Source organism: Apium graveolens, chromosome 1 (genome assembly GCF_009905375.1).
Source record: "Apium graveolens cultivar Ventura chromosome 1, ASM990537v1, whole genome shotgun sequence".
In the NCBI taxonomy this organism is placed as follows: domain Eukaryota; kingdom Viridiplantae; phylum Streptophyta; class Magnoliopsida; order Apiales; family Apiaceae; genus Apium; species Apium graveolens.
In genome coordinates this window covers 199,042,907-199,067,188 of record NC_133647.1, presented here as the reverse complement: position 1 = coordinate 199,067,188, position 24,282 = coordinate 199,042,907, and the positions used below count along the sequence as shown (strand labels likewise).

Sequence of the window (24,282 nt, the reverse complement as noted above, 5' to 3'; positions counted from 1 at the left end):
TGCAATATCTTAACTTAAACAACCTAGTACGACACTGGAGATTGTATACAAGTTTCTGTTAACATAAACACATCTTTCTCTTGATATCGAAAACAAAATTATCTCATTCTCCTCCTTTGGAAATCCCGAGGAATGTCATTCTCCGAATATAACTGCATAGATGGAAAACTTCTCCTAGAGGGCAAACGACGGGACGCAGAACCCTAGTCTGAAGCGTTTGATGCAGTTTCTGGGTTTTCTGAAGGAGCAACAACAACAGAAGCATCTGGAGCAACATTAGTCTCAGCACTAGAACTTAAAATCTGCAACTCTGTTTGTATAACGATAACACTATTACTAAGCAGATCCCTAGCCTCCAATAACTGTGATATACCATGTCTTTAAATCTTTATATACATTTATCTATATATAACTAAATATTGCACCTCAAATTATGTTTATATACACCGTACTCATTTAGGTGAAAACATACAAGACTCGAGAGATTACAAGACTTCTTAGATATAGATACAAGATATTCAGGTACCAATATACTAAAACGAAATTTACAAAATTACTCGTTTGTTTGTCACATCTCATAAGCTTAAATGCTTTACCACGGCACGGGGTTTTATATTAACTTACTCCAATTTTATCTTTATCATAATACATACATTGCAGATATATCTAAACACTACCTACGAGGATACTCGTGCATGGAATTCTTTTATTTATGCGAACATCATGCCTTCTTCTCATGTGCATGATATTACTGTGGATCGTGCAAAGTTGTCGTGGGGGATTTTGCAGGGAGACTATGTGGATCTCGACTCCATTATCTATCAGGGTATTTTGAGGTTTCTACAGGGGAGCACTACGGGGTCTATTCCTTATGCTTTGATTGTGACTAAGCTTTATGTGGCGGTGGGTGTTCATTAGCCCGCACACGGGCAGCTCCAGTTACCAAGTGCCCCTATTCACATCTCGAGAATTTTGAGCATGCATGAGTGGTTTGGTGGGAAAGCTGATGAGAAGGTGCTTGACTATACTTATGATCAACATGGGCATATCAGATGGGTGAGGTCGGTTCTTCGCAGCAGGAGGCAGAGGATAGTGCTGGTTTGGGCTCAGTGCAGTATAGGTACTTGACGAGGCGGTTGGATGCGATGTATGACATCCATAGTAGGTTTGCACAAGATCTTACCCAGACGTTGGTTACAGCTTTTAGAGCCACGGGGGTAGACATTCAGTGGCCGATTTTTGGTGAGAATTCTATGTACCCGCCTCATGACACTCCACCCGCGGAGGGTGATGACCATCCCGATTCTGAGTAGGTATGCCTTGATTCTCTACTATTACCTTCACTGAGGACAGTGAAAATTTTAAGTTTGGGGTGGTAGATAAGGAATATTTGTGTGTGAGTCCATTTAGATGCATATTCATGATATTTAGTTCATATAGTTTGCATATTTGTCATGTAGCTATTTGTTTTTATTTTTGTTTTGCGTATTTGTTATCATGTTATTATGTTGCATATAGTTGCATTTGCATTATATCATGATCCCTTAAGTTTGCTTTTCCAATTAATTTGTGATGTTGATTCGAGTGTAGTGATGTCGTATAGAAAATGTTAAGTCCTAACGACACTATGCCATAAACGACCTTATACAACATAATTATGTGATGTTGTCGTAGATAATGTTGCCGTATCATTATGATAATCTACCATATTACAACATGTTTCAATTATGTTAGCATAGGTCTCATAAAGTGTTGTCAATCCATATAGAAATTAAAATATTCAATTTTTTATTAAAAAATAAATAAAATTATGTTGACGTGTCACATGTGGGTCCTACATGGGGAAGTGTCCTTGGTGTGGGCCCCACGCTGCTGACATGGAAGGTGTGGTCCCCACATAAGGGCCCCACTCTACTGACGTGGCAGACATGGTCCCCACATGTGGTCCCACTGTGCTGACGTGCCAGTGGGGGTCTCTAATTATTTATAATTAATATATAATTTATTCTTTAAATATTTTAATTATATATTAAATCTTTTTACAGATATTAAAAAAATGGGGGAAAATAATAAAAATATGATTTTTTATTTTTATTATTATCTAGACAATTGTTTGAGTGTATAGTAATTTTTGTGGAATTTTTAAAGTTTTCTAATTATTTTATATTGATTTTTAATTAGTCTTTAATTCAGTAAATAGAAAATAGAAAATCATCCACTTGATCGCTATGTGGTAGAAAAGTATTGGCTAGTGAATGCATCACGCGGATCACGAGCTTCAATTTTAATCTGGACCGTCTAATTGGTGTAAAGAAAAATAATTTGGGTAAATCGTGATCGTTGGTTCATAAAAACTCTATCTCCTTTAACTTTTTTTCCCGCTCATCTTTTACCATCTCTCTTCCCTTATCAGTTCAACCCCTTTTCCTATGAATCTTGTCTTATCTTTTTACTAAAATCGAGATTTCTTAAGCCAATTTTGTGGACGAGTTGTGGGGGTTTGCAGAAGCCAATTGAATTAGCAGCAATGGATGGTAACAGGTGGAAAATAATGAGAAGATGCGAAAGCGGCGGACATCTCTCTCTGACTGTCTCTGTGTGTGTGTGATTTGATTGGACCGTTATCCTGGGAGACCCATGAGTGGTTACATATCTCCTCCCCGGAGTTGGGCTAGGAGTGGTTACAGATCTTCTCCCCGGAGTTGGGCCGGAAAGGTTTGACAAATACTCTATTAGAGCTAGTATGTGTATAGGTTTGGTTAAGGTCGAAACATAAGTAGATTGTAATGCTTATTGGATGCTCACTCTCTCACACAGGTGATTATGCAGTTTTGTCTTCTTGGTGATGCCTGGATTCAAGATAGAAAGATATCAGATATGATTTCTAGATATATAAAGATTAATTTTTGTTAGTCAAACTGCTTTCCACCTGCCTCCTTTTATAGTTAAATGTCTAATTTGATATTTTCAGGCCCTAATCCTTGAGAAACATACATCAAAGCTGGTTGTATCACTGTTTTATAGCTCAACTATTGCCATTCTATCTGCACTGCTATCCTTGATTGTAGAAAAGGACTTAAGTTCATGGAGCTTACAATCAAACGTAAGGATTATGGCTGTTATTTATGCGGTGAGTAGAATAACCCCTTAGCAAAATCCATATGTTTAGTGCTATGAGGGGAATTATTTTGTTGATTTTAAATGCTAGATTTAAAGTATGTATTTAAAGTAAACAAAAGCTTTTGTATGTGTTTAAGCTTCACATTTTCATTTTGAATCATACTGTAATTGGTGTATTTATACCCTTAGCCCAATATTAGGAAGTATGACATTTAGCGTACTTAATACATCAGTACTTAAAAAGTATTAGGGACATCTGTAAGATTTTTTTCGAGGGTGTTGTCTGGAACAAGGTATTTAGATATTATAGATTTGCAATATGATATCCCTGTGAATGTTGGAAAGAGAGCGTCACAGCTTTTGGATTAAGCATCTAGGAGTAGCATGTACACTTAATCAGGAGTCCCTGAACTCATTTAATCGTGTTTCATGAGTTGTGCCGTAAAAATCAACTATTTTACATTTTTGCAATTTTGCGCATCTTCTCTCTTGTAAACCTTTAGCAAGTTCTAATATCTTCGGAGACAACAGCCCTGCTATCAACATTGTAGCGTAAAAATTTAAGTCGGCGTGCTCATTAATATTATATCAAATCTTTTGATTTGTGATACGAGTATATATGTGTTCCATCTTTTACCTTTTAGATTAAGTGGCTGAACCACTATTACTTTAAGTAGAATGCAGTTCGCATCCCGTAACTTTTAGGTTTCGTCCTACTTTGGTTGAAATACTTAAGATCGTGACACTTTGCACCTCAAACTTTCTTGTTCACTGTAATCGAAACCCTTTTTGATATGTTCAGTCTTGCAGCTGCTAATCTTTAATGAATGCGGTGATATTATCTTTGAATAATGAAGATGCTCCTATGCCCCATATTTTTGTCTCAATTAATTTTTCAATGCTAAATGTTCAGTCTATAGGTTTCTCTAAGTTAATGCCTTATACAGCGAGACACTATCAACATTGTTGATGTCACACATTCAATCTCCAAGGACATGAAACTTGACTTGGGGTCACTAAGGTATGTAGCTGCTTGTGCGGCTGTGAGCAGAGTCTTAGCTCAAAGAGCCTTAGCTGAGAATATACACAATGTGGTCTATACACCAAGGAGAGTAGAGAAGTTGGAAGGTAAAGTTCTTATTGTGCTCGAGCTGGTTATTAAGGATAGAGTTTATGTTAATGTAAAGAAGACGAAAAAGAAAAGAAAGTTCAAGAAAATAGAATTCTGGTGAACTAGGAACTTTAGGATAGAGTTTATGTTTATAGAAAATATTGTACGCTCATCTTAGTGGTTGATATAGTTATTCATTTAGGAAGATGCTTGCTTGCAAAGTAATTTATTCGAATGCACTTTATATTGACCTGAACTGTGCAGGTTAGAATTTCAAATGTCTTCGTTAGATATATAATGGTTGCTGGAATAATTATTAGTTTGACACAGAAGTATGCAATTTCCTGGATTCTATGTTAAAAATAAGACACTTGCTATTCTTACATTATTTGTCGTGGCATTGTCGCAGAATTATGATAAAAATTTATGATATAAATTTAAAAGGATGTAACCGAGAACGTATGACATATAGTCTATACTCTCTATAATGTTTCATAGGAAATTTAAAGAAATGATTGAACTCTGAGTACCTTTTGTATATTTTTCCTGCACGGCTTATTATTATTTTATCTTAATTTTGCTAAGTTGCTCACCTTGCTATTGATGCTCTTACGGTTGATAATGATTTGACATGTTTTAGTTCACTAGCTGTTTAAAGCAGCTGCAATTTTCTTGTGCGCACATATGATTGAAGAAGTAATTAGTAGATGCCAACTGGTTTATTCTGTGCATTTCATTTACAAAGTCTGACTTGTGGACATTTTCCAAACTATTCCACTGCTAAAAGCCTTCCTTAATAATGCTAAATTAAAGGCTGCAGCAGTGCGCATCTTCTCACTTATATCAACCTACTGTAAAAATCCTCATTACCATTTTGAGTACAAAATATTGCCTCTACTCTACAACCTTCATATTTCCAGTGTGTTGAAGTGAAAATGAATTCATTCTTCCTCTATAGCTGGAGTTGTTTGAGTTCTGCTGAAGTTTATCTTAAGTTCGAATTTGGGGAGTCAATGAGAAGCGAGTAGTTGATTGGGCTTATGTACGAGACGTGATTACTGAAATATGCTACCATCCAAATGGAAATGTATGTAACAAATTCTTGAACAGACTCAAATTGTCGAAACTTTCATTCAGTACCTTGGACAATTAATTAAATTTTACAATTTCTTTATTTTTAACAGAATTTGGCAGTTGGTTCCCTTTCTGGTACCTGCCATTTCTATGATGCATCAGGTACATAAAGACTGTTTTATACATTTTTGTAGTTATGCTTTTTTTGTATATTATTATGGTTGTGCACTTGTGCTTAATATAAAGTTGTGGTTCTGTAGGCAATGATCTCCTGCTTGCTGCTGAATTTCAAGTTAAATAAAAAGAGATTCTCGGGAACACTACAAGAAAAACAGCTTTTTCCTACCAAGCAAATCAAACCAGAAAAATTTGGTTGGAATTGCTCTACCATTTCCTACCAACCCGTAAACCGGTAGGAATTGCTCTAGGTGGGGCCCAGATTTTGTACACGCAAGCACCAAAACCTACCAATATTGGTGGGAAACTCAAAACCTACCAATTTTGGTAGGTTTTGACCAAAATTTTGGTAGGTTTTGACCAAAATTTGATACCGAAATGGTTCCATCAACCACGTCATCAGCCCTCACTTATTTCATTGATTAAACTTTTTTTATGAAAAAAGAAATAATATGATCAATCTGAGACCATTTCCTACCAAGTTTGGTGGGAAAGTTTTTCCTACCAAGGTTGGTAGGTTTTGGTAGAATCTTAATATGAAAATAATCCCACCAACCACATCAGTAGGCCACGTATTGTTAGGAATATATAACATTTTTCTGAAGTATAAATAAATATCAATAATTCAGGTCGTTTCCTACCAATATTGGTAGGAAATGGGAGAAAACTAAGAAAAATGTGTTTTTTCCACTTTTCGCTCATTATTTGTAACATTTCTGTTGATCATACTCTAAAAACATATATATATATATATATATATATATATATATCTATTCATTTTAATAGTGAAACTCTAAAAGTTAGTTGATTACATTAACAGTCCCGTGTTTCCATTTGTTTTTTGGATAATTATAATTATTACGAAAAAAATATTAAATATGAAAATGATTCGATAAATTAAAACTTTTCAAGTGAATTGTCATTTTATAGTGAAATAAAATTAGGAAAAAAAATTGGGTAAGAAACCAATTATAAATAAGAAAATCGTTTAAAAAACAAAACGTCGAGATTGTTCGAAGATTGAGTTAGATTTTCAACTCAAAGATTCGGGGATGGGTTAGACATTTGGATTTTTTTAATAATCCAGCCTTACGGATGATTATATATATGAGTTTTATACATGTAATTGAAATATAGAATTTTTAAAAATTAAGCTATTATGTTTTTATAATAGATCTATAGAAAAACCTGCAAGAAAAATATATTTTTTGTACATTTCGCCTATTGTTTGTCACATTTCCGTTGATCAAACTCTAAAAAACATAAACATCTATTCATTTTAATACTGAAACTCTAAAAGTTGGTTAATTACATTTACAGTTTTGTGTTTACATTTGTTTTTTTTGATAATTATAATTATTACGAAAAAAATATTAAATATGAAAATGATTCGATAAATTAAAACTTTTCAAGTAAAATTTAATTTTATAGTGAAATAAAAATAGGGAAAAAAATTGGGTAAGAAAACAATTATGACTAAGAAAATCGTTTAGAAAACGGAACGTCGAGATTGTTCGAATATCGAGCTAGGTTTTCAACTCAAAGTTTCGGGGATGGGTTAGATATTTGGATTTTTTTTAATAGTCCAACCTTATGGATGATTAGATATATGATTTTTATACATGTAATTGAAATATAGAATTTTGAAAAATTAAGCTATTATGTTTTTATAATAGATCTATAGAAAAAAACTGCAAGAAAATTATTATTTTTGTACTTTTCGCCCATTGTTTGTCACATTTCCGTTGATCAAACTCTAAAAAGATAAATATCTATTCATTTTAATAGTGAAACTCTAAAAGTTAGTTGATTACACTTACAGTCCCGTGTTTCCATTTGTTTTTTGGATAATTATAATTATTACGAAAAAATATTAAATATGAAAATGATTTTATAAATTAAAACTTTTCAAGTGAAATGTCATTTTATAGTGAAATAAAACTAGAAAAAAAAATTGGGTAAGAAAACAATTATGACTAAAAAAATCGTTTAGAAAATAGAACGTCGAGATTGTTCGAAGATTGAGTTAGATTTTTAACTCAAAGTTTCGGGGATGGGTTAGACATTTGGATTTTTTTAATAATCCAACCTTACGGATGATTATATATATGAGTTTTATATATGTAATTGAAATATAGAATATTTAAAAATTAAGCTATTATATTTTTATAATAGATCTATAGAAAAAACTGCAAGAAAAAAATATTTTTTGAACTTTTCGCCTCTTGTTTGTCACATTTCCGTTGATCAAACTCTAAAAACATAAACATCTATTCATTTTAATATTGAAACTCTAAAAGTTAGTTGATTACACTTAAAGTTTTGTGTTTCCATTTGTTTTTTTGGATTTTTATAATTATTACGAAAAAAATATTAAATATGAAAATGATTCGATAAATTAAAACTTTTCAAGTGAAATGTCATTTTATAGTGAAATAAAACTAGGAAAAAAAATTGGGTAAGAAACCAATTATAAATAAGAAAATCGTTTAAAAAACAAAACGTCGAGATTGTTCGAAGATTGAGTTAGATTTTCAACTCAAAGATTCGGGGATGGGTTAGACATTTGGATTTTTTTAATAATCCAACCTTACGGATGATTATATATATTAGTTTTATACATGTAATTGAAATATAGAATTTTTAAAAATTAAGCTATTATGTTTTTATAATAGATCTATAGAAAAAACTGCAAGAAAAATATATTTTTTGTACATTTCGCCTATTGTTTGTCACATTTCCGTTGATCAAACTCTAAAAAACATAAACATCTATTCATTTTAATACTGAAACTCTAAAAGTTGGTTAATTACATTTACAGTTTTGTGTTTCCATTTGTTTTTTTGGATAATTATAATTATTACGAAAAAAATATTAAATATGAAAATGATTCGATAAATTAAAACTTTTCAAGTAAAATTTCATTTTATAGTGAAATAACAAAAGGGAAAAAAATTGGGTAAGAAAACAATTATGACTAAGAAAATCGTTTAGAAAACGGAACGTCGAGATTGTTCGAATATCGAGCTAGGTTTTCAACTCAAAGTTTCGGGGATGGGTTAGATATTTGGATTTTTTTTAATAGTCCAACCTTATGGATGATTAGATATATGATTTTTATACATGTAATTGAAATATAGAATTTTGAAAAATTAAGCTATTATGTTTTTATAATAGATCTATAGAAAAAAACTGCAAGAAAATTATTATTTTTGTACTTTTCGCCCATTGTTTGTCACATTTCCGTTGATCAAACTCTAAAAACATAAATATCTATTCATTTTAATAGTGAAACTCTAAAAGTTAGTTGATTACACTTACAGTCCCGTTTTTCCATTTGTTTTTTGGATAATTATAATTATTACGAAAAAAATATTAAATATGAAAATGATTTGATAAATTAAAACTTTTCAAGTGAAATGTCATTTTATAGTGAAATAAAACTAGGAAAAAAATTGGGTAAGAAAACAATTATGACTAAAAAAATCGTTTAGAAAATAGAACGTCGAGATTGTTCGAAGATTGAGTTAGATTTTTAACTCAAAGTTTCGGGGATGGGTTTGACATTTGGATTTTTTTAATAATCCAACCTTACGGATGATTATATATATGAGTTTTATACATGTAATTGAAATATAGAATTTTTAAAAATTAAGCTATTATGTTTTTATAATAGATCTATAGAAAAAACTGCAAGAAAAATATATTTTTTGAACTTTTCGCCTCTTGTTTGTCACATTTCCGTTGATCAAACTCTAAAAACATAAACATCTATTCATTTTAATATTGAAACCCTAAAAGTTAGTTGATTACACTTAAAGTTTTGTGTTTCCATTTGTTTTTTGGATTTTTATAATTATTACGAAAAAAATATTAAATATGAAAACGATTCGATAAATTAAAACTTTTCAAGTGAAATGTCATTTTATAGTGAAATAAAACTAGGAAAAAAAATTGAGTAAGAAAACAATTATGACTAAGAAAATCGTTTAGAAAACAGAACGCCGAGATTGTTCGAAAATTGAGTTAGGTTTTCAACTCAAAGTGTCAGGGATGTTTAGGATTACACACTTGAATTTTTTTATTTTTATTTTTTAATAATTCAACCTTAGGATGATTAGATACATGAATTTTATACATGTAGTCGAAATATTGAATTTTTAAAAATTAAGCTATTATATTTTAATAATAGATCCATAAAACAAACTTTTAATTCCTACCGGAATTGGTAGGTTTTGCCCAAAAAAGTTGTTTGTCTTTTCCTAGTTGAGTATTTCCTACCAAGTTGGGTCTGAAATAGACCTAAAATTGGTAGGAAAAGGCATCACCTGAAAATAGTAATTCAATTTTTATTTTAACAATTTCCTATAATATTCGATTTTTAATAAATATTATCCAATTTTTTAACTAAGATATATTTGTTTGTTTCACTATATATTTTAGGGATATGATAAAATTTTTAGAAAAAAAATAAATATATTTGGTTTACTAGTATTTAGTCCTATATTGATATTTAAAATTTTTTAAATATTTAATTTACTTTTTAATAATTGCACTCACACTAAAAATTAAAAAAAAATCGTTAAACCCCATTACCTACCTATATTGGTTGTAGTTTCACGAATATTTTAAACATGAAAGTAAATTCAAAATTTTTAAAATTGGAGCGAAATCCAAAAATTCAAAAACAAAGTCCAAGTCAAAACCTACAAATATTGGTAGGAAATGAACTTTAGTTTCACGAAAATTCAAATATGGAGCCAAAACTAAAAGTTTTAAATATGGAGCCAAAACCAAAAATTCAAAATTTTCATCAAATTCAAAACCTACCAGTATTGGTAGGAAATGAACCTTAATTTCACAAAAAATTCAAATGTGTAGCCAAAATCAAAAATGAAAATTTCAAATACGGAGCCAAAATTAAACTCAAAAATTTGAAAATTCCGCCTAAACCCATAACCTACCAATATTTGTAGGAAATAGGTGACTTGAACCTATAAACCACTATCTTCCTCTTTTCACTTTCAATTTCATCTACTCCACCAAAATTTCATTTCATAATTTCTCCATCCTCTTCTTATCTTTTGGTAAATATCTTCATCCTCTTCATTTAAACCATCTCATATATATGTATGCATTTCAATATTGTTAACATATTTTTTATCTTGATTCATTTATATAATTACTTCTTTGTTTTTACTACATGTATTAATTGTTCATGTACGTTAATGACAACTAACATTTATAATCTCTTCTTATGTAGATTTTATTCACTCGAGACCAAGAAAATGAAACAAACAAAGAAGAAAATGGAAAACTCACAAAGAATGTAGACAAATTATTCAACAACGATAATGAAGAAATTACAAAAAATGAAGGCAAATGATTCCACAATGATGAGAACTTGAAGATGATTAGTCTTAACTTTTGAAACATCTATTAATTGTTGTAATGAATTATTATTTCTAATATGCAATTACCACGAATATGTAATTTTTTTTAATGTTATAATGGTGATATGTCCGGATTGTGATTTATGATGATTTTTTCAAATTTTGGTTATTGTTATATGCTTATGATTTAGATATTAATTTATGTACAACTTGTTCTACATTGTTATCAATGAAATAATTTTTTTTATAAAAAAACTGTCCAACATTTTCCATCACATTCAAGCCATTTCCTACCACATTCAAGGTATTTCTTACCACATTCAAGCTAAACAGTGGTAGGAAATGGTTGGTAGGAAATGCTGATAATCATGTCTTCTGACATAAAACCTACCATTCATCAATCAAAACCTACCAGTTATGGTAGGAAATACTCACTCAAAACCTACCAATTTTGGTAGAAAAAAGGTCTTTTTTGTGTCAATTGCCACGTGGGAGGACACGTGGATGGGTCCCACATGCCAACTCATCAATCTGACCCCAATTTGTATGACGTGGCAGCTGACATGGCAGGTGACGTGGCCGCCCATGTGGCGTGGCAAGTGGGACCATTTGGGATACAAGCACCAATTCCTACCACAAAGCAATTCCGACTGGAGCAAATCCCACCAAGCCTTTTGGTAGGAATTGCCCCCTTTTCCTACCAGAAATAGCCCATTTCCTACCAAAACGCTGGTAGGAAATGGTCATTTTTCTTGTAGTGGAAATAGAATCACCGACATTCAGGTTTCTAACTGTAGAACTTTTTAATGCTAGTTTTCCTTTAATATATCTCAGTAACAATGTTGTAACATATAGGCATATGTTGTAACAATATATCTCAGTAATGCTGTTTTGAATCAGCTCATCTTGCAAGGTGATTAGTTTACTCAAGTTGAGTTCTGTAGTTACAGTGTCCTGTCTGCTTGTTTGTACTATTAAACATAACATTAAAAAATTTGATTTATATTCGACTCTGCAGGTTTTAGTGGAAATTCCATATGTGTTTTTTCAAGCAGGAGTATATGGTCTAATTGTTTATGCCATGATTTGATTTGAATAGACAGTGGTGAAGTTCTCTTGGTAGTTCTTCATGTTCTTCACCTTTCTCTACTTCAGACTCTATGGTATGATGATTGTGACCGTGACTCCCAATAGACAGTGGTGAAGTTCTCTTGGTAGTTCTTCATGTTCTTCATCGCTGCTGCATTCTATGGGATATGGGCTTTGGTTTTTTTAGTGCCCATTTTTATTTTGATGTTTAGGATAGTAAATTGTCCGGGGTTTCTTTTAGTTTAATTGGTCTTTTGCTTCTTTCTCCAAACCCTTGTATTTTTGTTTGGAGGTTAGGTTGGTTATGTATTTGGTTTTTATTTTCTTCTTTTGTTTGCATATTTATTTTTCTCTCGAAGATTTGTTTTAAGAGCTAAAGTTCTAAGGACCTCATGTAGTCCTGTGTATATTATGTTCTTTTTAATGTATTTTACGACGTGTTGACCTCATTTATCCAAAAAAAAAATTGCAAAAACTGTATATTGTTGTTATCTTTAATAAAGTGTTGGCATTTGTGTAAGTTTTACAAAATAAAAGGGGGACCCATGTTAGTGGGACCCACATATCAGTGGGACCCGCATGTTAGTGGGACCCACATGTCAGGGGGCCCCACATGCGTTTGACCCATACGTCAGTGGGACCCACCTCTCCATGTGTCAGAGCCACATGTTCAGCTACGTGGCAGTCCATATGACAATCCACATGTCATGTGGGCCCATTTTTTTGCAAAATCACAGTTTTTGGCAACATAATTTTTGGTGTTGCCCTAAATAAGGAAATGTTGCCTTTGAACCGTAAGGCAACATCGAAAATACTAACACCATAAAAGTGTTGCCGTTAATTTTTTTTAATCTTTTACAAAATTTATTGGGCCTCTGTCAAATTACTTAGAAAGTTGCAGAAAGCCGTTATTGGCGTAGTGCGAATTGATTTGCATGCTAGATATAAGAAAAAAAATCACCAAGTCTTATAGGTTGCTTGCGTGCTGGATCATGATCATGGTTTGTTTGTTTGTCGAGGTTTAATCACTTGTTTATGTCTAGAATTTATGATATTCTCTTAGTGATGAAATAACATGGATTTTTAAAATTGGAGAAAAATATTGGATTTCATTGCTAGTTATGGTGAGGCGTCAAATGGCTAGTAGCTGACTCATATTTATATGAGTAGTCTAGGGATGAGCGTGATAGAGCGAAACACACTCGTTCGAAAATTACAGAAAAGAAAAAAAATATAAAAAAATATAAAAAAAAGAACAGAAAAGAAAAAAAATATAAAAAATATAAAGAAAGAAAAAAAAGAAAAAAAATATGTGTTTTGCATAATTGATCACGAGTGGGCTCTTTAATACTCGAGTTATTAAGTTCTAGGAGACTTTGTGCCTAGTGACCTAAGGCTTTTATAGTCTGTGATCCGTTAATCTAACGCTTGCTACATGGGTATTATTGCATAAGTCTTTTATGGACCTCATTCATTGCACGATCAAATAAGCATATTTGTGTTTATTTTGTGTTATAAATAAAAAGATGAATCCTTGTATAACTCCGATAAAATTGAAGTGTTGTCAGTCATTTTGAGTTTATCGTTTATTCTGTGTATAACCTTGTGATTGCCTTGATTAGTGGTGAGTTATGATTACTGATCTAGTTGCATGAGTAAATCTGTTAAGCAATGGCACACACGCACGTTTCTGGCTTGTGGGTTGATTTGTGGGATTTGATTCAACTTGGTACGAATAATTGCATTCGTTGAGTTATTGCTCATTGGTTAGTTTAGTTATTATGAGGGGATCATTGCATTCATGTTAGTTGCATTCATGTATATTTATTTTTTATTTTTTGAGTCTATTATGCTTGAGGACAAGCATCGATTCAAGTTTGGGGGTGTGTTAAGTGGCATTTATGTCCACTTAGAACGCTTCATAAAGGCTCGAATTGGTGTTTTGTACTCAAGTTGTTTGTGTATTTGATGTGTTTTTGTAGTGTTTTGCATTTCAGGGCATTCAGGAGCAGGAATGGTTTTACAATGTTTTTACGATTAATAGAGTGTTAGGATGGAGCCTCGGATAATTGAGCGCAAGTAACCAGCAAGAGAAGATCAAAGAAGCAAGAAAATCAAGTTCTTGCAGAAGCTTAGCGTGGCCGCGCCCATGTTCAAAGCGGCCGCCCTCGTTCAACAGAAAGTCCGAGGGGGGCCACGGGGGATCCCAGGGCGGCCGCGCTAGGTCGTTTTCCAGAATCCTCATTTAAGTAGAATAATGATTTGTTGGACTTCTGGATCGATTTGGGATGCTATATAAAGAACTTTTAAAGACGTTTTTCATAACAGAGACTAAGGAGAAGACCTAATAGCACAAATTCAACAAAGGAGAAGAAGATCTAGTTTTTACTTGTGATTCTTTGCTTAAGTTGTAATCTTGGATGCTTTTTTTCTTGTTTGTTGAACCTATTACTCTTGTTAAAGTACTTTGATTATTTATTCAGTTTATAAGGATTTAATTTATTATACCATGCTTTCATCGGAACCCACGGTGATGATGAGTTCGGTTATGAACTAATCGTTATTGTGGGTTTCTAACGGATTTACTTATGGATTTCTATAGTTAATTTGTTTCGATATCTTAGTGTGTGGTGATTGTATGATATCCTAGTATTGGTTGTGCTTATTCGTCTTATGAGCGTCGCGAACTTATAAGATAGCGTGTTAATCTCTATTGAAGCGACAATGAATATGGGGGTTTAGAACTTGCCATGCTAACATAAGTTCATGTATAATTGTTATGCATGATTCGAAGGAAATTTTAACCATCTTACTTGTCCTATGTAATCATGATTGATAACTTGTGCATTAAACCTTTGTGTTGTCAAATTTTATAGACATGTAGGGTCTCAACATAATTGGTGTCTATTCAGCTTGTATCTCTTTTGTGGAAGTTTGATAGTAGGGTATTCGTACAACGAAAGTTGGCATTTGCTAATTTCGTGTTATCTGATTAGTTGTCATCACCATTGCATGCTAAGTTTAAGAACAATGACTTTGAATGAAGTAGTAATGAAGTTAGAATCTCATGTTTATCTCATATAAGTAAGTCAACCTCAATTCTCTTAGTTAATGTTATTTAGTATAATCTCTTAGTTAATCAAAACTCAATTTATTATTTGTCTTAACATTGAACCATAGCCATATCATTGTTGCATAAGTGCATAGATTGAAGTTAACCTAAACCAGTCTCTGTGGGAACGAACTAGAAAGAATTCTATATTACTTGCGAACGTGTATACTTGCGTGTAAATTTAGCGCGTGTTTTCGTCCTAACATAATATTAGCCTATATAATATAATTATCATTAAGCCGACATCCCATATTTGATTCCAAGTCAGTATTCTCACCAACATGGTATTTTCCGCTTCGAGGGACTCGATTTCGATCAAATCTCTCATCTCTACGGTGCTTCTTTTTGTTATTTCTTTTGAATCTCAACGTATCCACTCGATCTGCGAAAACCTTCCACTACAAGAAAAAGCGGTGTTTTTCCACAAAATTTTTTCCACGAAATTTTAATTCTACCGAATTCTGTCGATTAAACCATCCGTTACAATTACATCCGTGGGATTAAGTTTTACAACGGAAATCCATGATATTAATTATCCGTCGAACAAATATCGGTGGTAGTTAAACTTCCGTTAAAAAAGAATCCGTAGAATTTATTATTTCTATGAATTTCCGTAGCAAACACTTTTCGTCAAACAAATATCCGTAGTATTAAATATCCGTCGAACAAACATCAGTGGTAATTAAACTTCCGTTGAAAAAGAATCCGTTGAATTTATTATTTCTACAGAATTCTGTAGCAAAGAGTGTTCATCAAACAAATGTCCGTAGTATTAAATATCCGTCGAACAAACATCAGTGGAAGTTAAACTTCCGTTGAAAAGGAATCCGTAGAATTTAATAAAATCAACAGATATTAGTCATAAAAAGTAAATATAAACAGTTTAAAAAATCATTTATTTGATTAAAACTACGAACTATCGCACCAAAATGCTTTACACCAGAAAATCTATGTAAAATGATAAGAAAACAAGCCCATATTTATTTTAATTAGTGGCACAAATGATTTGAATGAAGTATAGGTTTTAGAATATGAATTTACGAGGTGGTTTTGGTCGATTAAAATTTATCATATTAAATAATCAAACTTAACGATCCCACCGTACGGATCTATATGTTATGAAATATAAGAGGCTTGCTAAAAGTTTTATATTTTTTGAGTTTATTTATCTTAGTTATTATAGGAAAAAAAGAAACAAAAATCAAACATCCGTGGATTTCAATCCGTGGAAATATAGACCCAAATGCCACAGATTTCTATATCCGTAGTGTTTACTCGGTGAAAAAAAAGAAAACCAACGGATATTAGTGGTAAAAAGTAAATCTAAAAAGTTTAAAAAATCATTTATTTGATTAAAACTACGAAATTATCGCACGAAAATGCTTTACACCAGAAAATCTATGTAAAACGATAAGAAAACAAGCCCATATTTATTTTAATTAGTGGCACAAATGATTTGAATGAAATATAGGTTTTAGAATATGAATTTACGAGGTGGTTTTGGTCGATTAGAATTTATCATATTAAATAATCAAACGTAACGATCCAACCGTACGGATTCATATGTTATGAAACATACCTAGATTTTTCTATTACTGTCATGCAAGAAGAAGTTGAAATTTTTTTTGTAATTTTTTCTTATGACTAAAATAGATATATCTCAACATCTGTAAGGTTGGATCGACGAAAAAAATCTTAAGAAAAATTATGTGGTTGATCGGGGGAAAATCTTGTGTTTGGGAGTTGGACTTTTTCTAGATTTTTCTATTACTGTCATGCAAGAAGAAGTTGAAACTTTTTTTTTGTAATTTTTACTTATAACTAAAATACATATATCTTTACATCAGTATGGTTGGATCGACGAAAAAATTGTTTAAAAAAATTATATGGTTAATCGAGAATAGATCTCATGTTCGGGAGTTAGACTTTTTCTAGATTTTTCTATTCCTGTAATGCAAAATGAGTTTGAAATTTTTTCATAATTTTTTCATAATTTTTTCTTGTGACTAAAATCGATATATCTTAATATCTGTATGGTTGAATCGTCGAAAAAATTATTTTCAAAAATTTCCAGGTTGATCAGGAACGAATTCCGTGTTTGAGAGTTGGACTTTTCGTAAATTTTTCTCTTCTGGTCATGGAAGACGAATTTAATTTTTTTTTTGTAATTTTTTTTATGACTAAAATCAACAAATATTAACATCCGTACGGTTGGATCTTCGAAAAAATTGTTTAAAAAAGTGTTTAGTTGATCGGGAATGAATATCGTTATATTAAGTTGGAATTTTCCTAAATTTTTCTATTCTTTTATGCAAGATGAAATATAATTTTTTTTATTTTTTTTCTTATGACTAAAATCGTTATATCTTAACATCTATACGGTCGGATCATCAAAAAAATTATTAAAAATATATCTGATTAATTGGGAACAATTTTGATTTTAGGTAAACGACTTGTAAAACGGTTTCTTCAAAGCACCGTTGTGGCAAGAACTTCTTACAACGGTTTTGTGAGAAAATTGTTGTGAGAGAAGTAAAACTTCAAAAATGTACTAGTTCCAGGTCTATAGACAATGGTTCATTTTAAAAAAAATGTTGTATGAGCTGAATTAAGATAATAATTTTTTAAACAAAAAACCGTTGTGAAAGAATACTGGCTATTTTTCAATCTAACGGGTGATATCTAATGTTATTTCAATTAACGACTCTAATTTCCCTACCTCATCAATCCAGGTGAAAGTTTTACCACCTATCATGTGGTGCCACCTCATAAGTGGGGCCCATTAAAATTTAAAAAACTATTTTAAACAACGGTTTATTCGGAACACCATTGTGGTAAGACCTTCTTACAACGGTTTCATAAGGAAATTGTTGTGCGAGGAGGAAACTTCTAGAAGGTTCAAGAACTAGGTCTATAGACAATGTTTTGTATGAAAAATTGTTGTATGAGATCAAATGTAATATCCCGTAATTTTTAGAATTAGATTAATAAAAGAATAATAGAAGAAATGATTAAAATTAGATAAGGACCAGGATTTAAAATTTGAATTAGACGAATGGGCCTAAAATTTGGATCAGATTCTAATATGGATAACTTGTAGTTTAAGATATTGGATTTTATATCGTTATAAATACATCCTATTCGTCTTCCTCATTTTGAATATCAAAATTCGTAGGGCTCTTCTACACCAAAATCAGCAGTATTGTAAAATTCGTAGAAAATTCATCATAAGTCGGAATTCATTGATTCTGGAATTTTTGAAAAGGTCTTTTCGTTCTCTACAACTTTCGTGTTTCGTGTTTTCCAAGATAACATCGTTTAGAGGGTCAAAAAGAGTAAATTCAGATTTGGTCAGCTTTTTGATGTAAGATTTCGATCGATCTTGCTAGTATTTTTAAAATTGTGTGATATACGTGTATATTTGATTATCAAAACTTGGGCTAAGTGATGATATATTTGATAGTATTATGTGATATAAAATATGTATCGATGTATATATGTGATGTCTCGACGATAATTTTAGATCTCTGACTTATGTCATGGTTTGTGAAAATATCGAATAAGAATTTATGACCGCATTCACCGGATTGTAGTGACAGTTTTCAGAAAATTTAGTATCATTATCACCGGGTTATAGTGGTCGTGGCATGAGTTATTGATTTTGAATTATTGTTATTTATGTGGTATGTGTATTATATATATCGAATAAGAATAAGAATAAGAATATGTATCGAAAGTGTTTGTTTCGTATATCGTATCGTATAAATTATCGTATTTTGTTATATGTGTATGTGTTACTTGGCCTACTAGTTGGATAGATTAGTTTTTTGCTGGGCTGTATAGCTCATTACTTACAATTTCAGATTTTGTCTAAGGGTTCGAGTTGGATAGCATTGGAATTCAAGGACCTTAGTTTTGGAGTAGATTAACTTTTGGACCGCTTCCGTTAGCTGTGCATTTGAAATAGTAACCTTTTTAATAGACTTTTGGATTAATAGATTAAATTTTGTATTAGTTTCGATATAGAATTAATGGTTTGGAAGTGCGGGGCGTTTCTATTGGTATCAGAGCAGGTTTTCCTTCGGAATGTGTTAGGTTGGGGACTAGTACATTCCCTAGGATTCGATCTCGTAGACCATAGTTCGACCTTTGTTAGATCAAGGGGTAGAAGTGTCATGAACTTTATGATTGTTGTGAATTTAGGGACCAAATTTTTTTTAAGGAGGGTAGTATGTAATATCCCGTAATTTTTATAATTAGATTAATAAAAGAATAATAGAAGAAATGATTAAAATTAGATAAGGACTAAAAGTGTATCATAGAACGTATTTGTTACTTCTTTTGAATGGCGTTGATAATAATGTGAAGAACCCCAAATGAATCTGTTGTTGTAATTTCCAGAGTTGTACTTCCCCACATCAATTGTACCAACATATATACATGTACAATTACGTTTATAAGGTAATAGATAAATATTTTAATCTCATTCTAGAACACAAATAAAATATTTGTCAGATATTTATGTATTTTGTGTAGTTCATGTATTCGAATTTAAAAAATCAGTTAAATCGATTGCACATATTGTATACATTTTTCTTGATCTCAGTTTAAATTAACATATGCACATATCTACTCACTAGCGAAAGGTGGGAGGCTGTTAGTGCCATTGGCGGGAAGGGAGGCATCAACAGAACAAGAAAGTGTCCCATTAAAGATGATGTGGAGCAAAGTAGAAATTTGAGCTTCAACAGATGAAGGAGCTGCCATGACTGCGGAAATGACAAACCTAAAGGGCAAGGAAGAGGGTGTTGTTGAAGGAGGTCATTGAGATCGAAACTTAAGATTTTAGTAATTTCACTAAAAATAGAGAAATAGATTTTGGTGACAAAGAATGTTGTTTTGATGGGAATTGGAGAGTTGTAGAATGGCATATTTACCTTGCTACGAGTGACATCGGCATTGTTAAGATGGGCAACAACTAATATTTGATTTATGCACCATTGATAATATTAACATATATAATATTAGTACCATTGTAATTGTTTTTTTCTTAGGATGTTTCCCTTTATTATTGTTTGGTTATTGTGTATATAAGTCCCCCTTCCATTGTAATCGAGAACAAGTCGTATTATAAAAAAAACCTTACTTTTCTATTTTCTCTCCATACTTTATCATGGTATCAAGAGTCACAGTTCGATCCTGGATAGGTTAATGGAGGGTCGATCATAGTGGCAAACACATGTTGGGTTTAAAATATGTGATTTGATTTTTTTTCTCGTCTTCTTTCCGAAGTCAGTTCCTTGGCTAAATTTGAGTTTTAATCATGCTTTAAATTGGTTAGGTTTTTTGGGGGGTTCAAATATTTATTTTGGTTGGGGTTTTTTCTGTTGGTTTCGTTTTGTTTTAGTTGGGACTCTCATGCACACACTTTGTATTAGCTCATTCAAATTTTTTATCTTTCTTTTTCTTTCCCTCTCATCTTCCTTTTCCTTTTATCGTGTTAAATGACGGTGGTAGCCCTAGGCATATCTATACGCCTTTTAGCCTTTTTCTTTTTTATCTGATGCTCTAGCACACAGGTCCTACGAGGGATTGCTTTGTTTATTTGGTGCTCTAAGCACATTGGCCCTACGAGGGATTATCTAGTTTATTTGGTCTTCTAGGCACATTGACCCTTCGAGTGATTAGTTTAGTTTATTTGGTATCTAAGAACACTGGACCCTCGCGGAATGGGTTTAGCTTTTTTGATGCTCTAGGCAAATTGACAATTCGAGAGATTGCTTCAGTTTATTTGGTGCTCTAGGCACATTGGTCATTGGGATTGGTATATTTATTTAGTGCTCTAAGAACATTGGTTTAGTTTATCTAATGCTCTAGGCACACTGGCCCTTCGCGAGATTTGATTAAATTTGAATATAGTTTGACTTTGGAAACACTTTTCATTTGGTTGGAGATTGGATACAACTTATTGACTTGGATTTAGTTATTTGGAATTTTTTTGGATTGGTTATTGCATTTGATTTTAAATTGGATATAGTTTTGACGGTTGCGTATTTGTTTTATTTTTAAGTTGTTTTGGTTATTAGAAATATGCATGGTTCTTTTTCTCTGGCTGACTGGATTTCTAATTAATTAATTCTGATTTTAGTTTAGATACCCTTGGATTGCTCTGTTTTCTTTAGAGTTGTTGTATTTTTGGAAGATTTCTTTTATGTTGATTCGCTTTAGATTCTCTTGGTAGCTTTTTGTTATTTTGGATTCGTGACTATATTTTTGGATTCACTTGGGAACTCTTATTTTCTCTATTACAATTTTGAATCGTTTGGTTGCAGTTTTGAATCGTTTGGTTATGTGGCTTTATTTTTTATTTAGGAACCTCTTGATTTACCATCATAAGTTTGAGGAGGCATGTTAAATTATGTAATATTAGTACAATTGGATATTATTATTATTATAGTTTTTTTGTTAGAATGTTTTTCTTTATTATTTGGTTGTTTGCTATATAAGCCCATCTTTCATTGTAATCTTTATTTGTGGGGGGGAGTGATGTAAAAGATTCGCAATACCAAGTAAAATTTAGGATAGTTAATTTCGCTTTGCATCTCTTTGATTTTAACATAATGCGGATTGGGTTAAGAACTTTAATTACATTCAGTATGCATCCCTTAGGTTTCTATATCCTTAACCTCTCCTTTACCCATTTTCTGTTAATTTTAACTGTTAAGTAACACTTGATTAAGAGTAAAACAGAGATAACATATTTTTTTACCATAGTCAATAGTTACTCTATACTCAAAATTGACGATAGATCGGCTAAAAGATGGTCATTCTAAGAGTATATAAAGCTCATGGATGCATATTGCATAAAGTTATTAACCCAATTTGTGTTAAACTGAAATGAAGGAACGCAAAGAAAATGGAATGCATATATATTAAGGTACTATGAGGAGTACCAAATAGTTACAATTTTCCATCCATGGCGTGTATACTAGTAAGAAGAGTGGAAGCATAAGTAATATGGTTTTTCTTTGTTCGTTTTTCCCCGCCCTGCATGGCTTTACCCAGATCTAATACCCAACTCCTTTTATTATCCAACAGTCCGTTACACTCTTTCCTCCAACCTTCATCTTCCACCTTTCTTCTCGCCAATTTCTTGCTCTCACCGTTGATACACGTTTCTCATGCATACATTCTTCTTACTCCCTACATTACTAGCTTCTTTTTAACATCCCATTTTCCGATTGCTTTGTTATTTCCCGAGCTCTAACCTCGACTCCTCTTGATAATGGGGTCTAGAAACTCTGAATACTCAGGAAGCATGAATTCAGATGATTTTTCGAACTTTATTGGGCATAACTACATAGCTCCACCTTTACTTGCTCTCCCTATAGTCGACCACCATGTTTTTATGGCCGAAGCTGCAAGAAATAGTGACTGGTCTCCCACCACAGCACAGAGGATTCATAATGAAACAAGGCTCATACTCGATGGTGGCTCAACTAGAAACGACTCTGGACCAAGCAATGCAGCTTCTCAAAAGGGTTCAACTAACTCTAACTCCTCGAGCAACACAGCTAACAAAGGTAACTCTATCAACTCAATCCCAGTCCTTGAAGATTTACAAGATAAATTCTCAGTGCAGAATGGTATTTTAACTGTTTATGTCCCGAAGGAAAATGTGATTGAACCAAATCCCCCTACGGAGCCTTTGCCTGATGTTAGTGATAAAAATAAAACTTGGAGTTCGATTGTCACTAAAAGAATTCCTTCAATTGAAACTACGAGTGGTTCTAATGCTAAAATCACTTTTAATGAGGATGGCTCGGCTACTCTGCAACCTCCTAGGGATTTTTTGTTGAATGCTAGAAAAAACTGTAATACTAGCATTATTGGTCACTTCATAGGAGGGTTCGTGAACAGGCTTTTAAACTATAGAAAAATCATGGTTTATGTCGAGTATTTTATAGTTCGAAAGGTTATTTTACTTTTAAGTTTAATTCTGAAAAAGACAGGAATGAGATTCTTAGTTTGAACTCGGTTCAAATGGATGGCAAGACCCTTTATTTGCTTCCCTGGATGGAAGCCAACAAGTTTAAGAAGAATGTGATTGAATCGGTCCCATGTTGGATAAAGTTGGAAGAAGTGCCTCACTCATATTGGTCCGGGGATGGTCTTACCTATATTGCTAAAGCTGTGGGCATTCCCCTCAAGTTTGATGAAGTTACAACAAAGTTTGAGCCCACCAAATATGCATCAGTTCAAGTAATGTTATCATATTCAAGTCCTAGACCTGATTTTATTTGGGTGCCAGTGATGGATGAGCTTGGTGAGGAAGAGCTTGTTAAAGTTAACATTTTCTACCCTCAGCTACCATATTCATGCAACCACTGTAAGGCTTTTGGACATTCCTTCTCGAGGTGCACCCACAACCCCAATGCAGTTAAACAGAACCCAAGACCTAGGCCTGGCGGAGTAACTAAAAGGGCTGCAAAGGTTACAAAAATGGACATTCACAACAAGGCTCCAATTGAGGTTGACAAAGCAACAGGAAATCTTGAAGAAATAACAGATGTAAACCCAGTGGTGATTGGGGAATTATTGGGATGAGATTTAGTCCTTGATGGTGATCAAACACTGGAGGAAGTTCAAACACAGGAGAACAATGATTTAGCTCAAGTTGGTGATGACTTAGAAAATTTTAATCAGGAGACTGGCACCAATGACTTGATACTTCAGGAAACTGCTAATGTTGGGGATGTCCTTATTGAGGAGCCTAGTGATGTAGTTAAAACTACAAATGCAGAGGTTGGCAATGAAGTACCTAAATCCCCTGTGAATCAGAAAAGGAGACGAGGGCGTAGTCAGGATGCTAAAAAATCTGGTCTTGTTGTCGATTTTTTGGTTACAATGCCGGCAGCACCTGCTACACCTGCAATGCCCATAGCGACTGTAGCACCTAAAATGGCTGCAACCTCACAGCACCCGACTTTAAAATCTATAAACTCGGATTTGGTGGATGAAGATGGCTTCACAAAGGTAGTTAACAAGAAGAGCCCTGCATATAAGAAAAGTGTCAAACTGGCTGCTAGGCCAGTCAGTCTTAGAAGGTTACAATGAGGTTAGCCTCATGGAATGTGAGGGGGTTAAACAAATGCCCTTATCAAAAGGAACTCCAGCATTTTATTTCTACTAATAATGTTAGTTTA

General features: G+C 32.6%; 1 long non-coding RNA gene across 3 annotated transcripts; it reads left to right on the top strand.

Moving 5' to 3' along the window:
• Window positions 1–2,374: 2,374 nt before the first annotated feature.
• LOC141677888 (uncharacterized) lies at window positions 2,375–5,909 on the top strand. Of its 3 annotated transcripts, none has more exons than XR_012557560.1 (6): window positions 2,375–2,715; window positions 2,818–3,130; window positions 4,034–4,248; window positions 5,190–5,318; window positions 5,416–5,467; window positions 5,566–5,909. It is a non-coding gene; the product is annotated as an uncharacterized LOC141677888 (long non-coding RNA). The 3 variants fall into 3 exon arrangements; XR_012557561.1 differs by having other exon boundaries at window positions 2,376–2,715; window positions 4,068–4,248; XR_012557562.1 differs by lacking the exon at window positions 4,034–4,248 and having other exon boundaries at window positions 2,378–2,715.
• The last annotated feature ends 18,373 nt before the right edge of the window (window positions 5,910–24,282 follow it).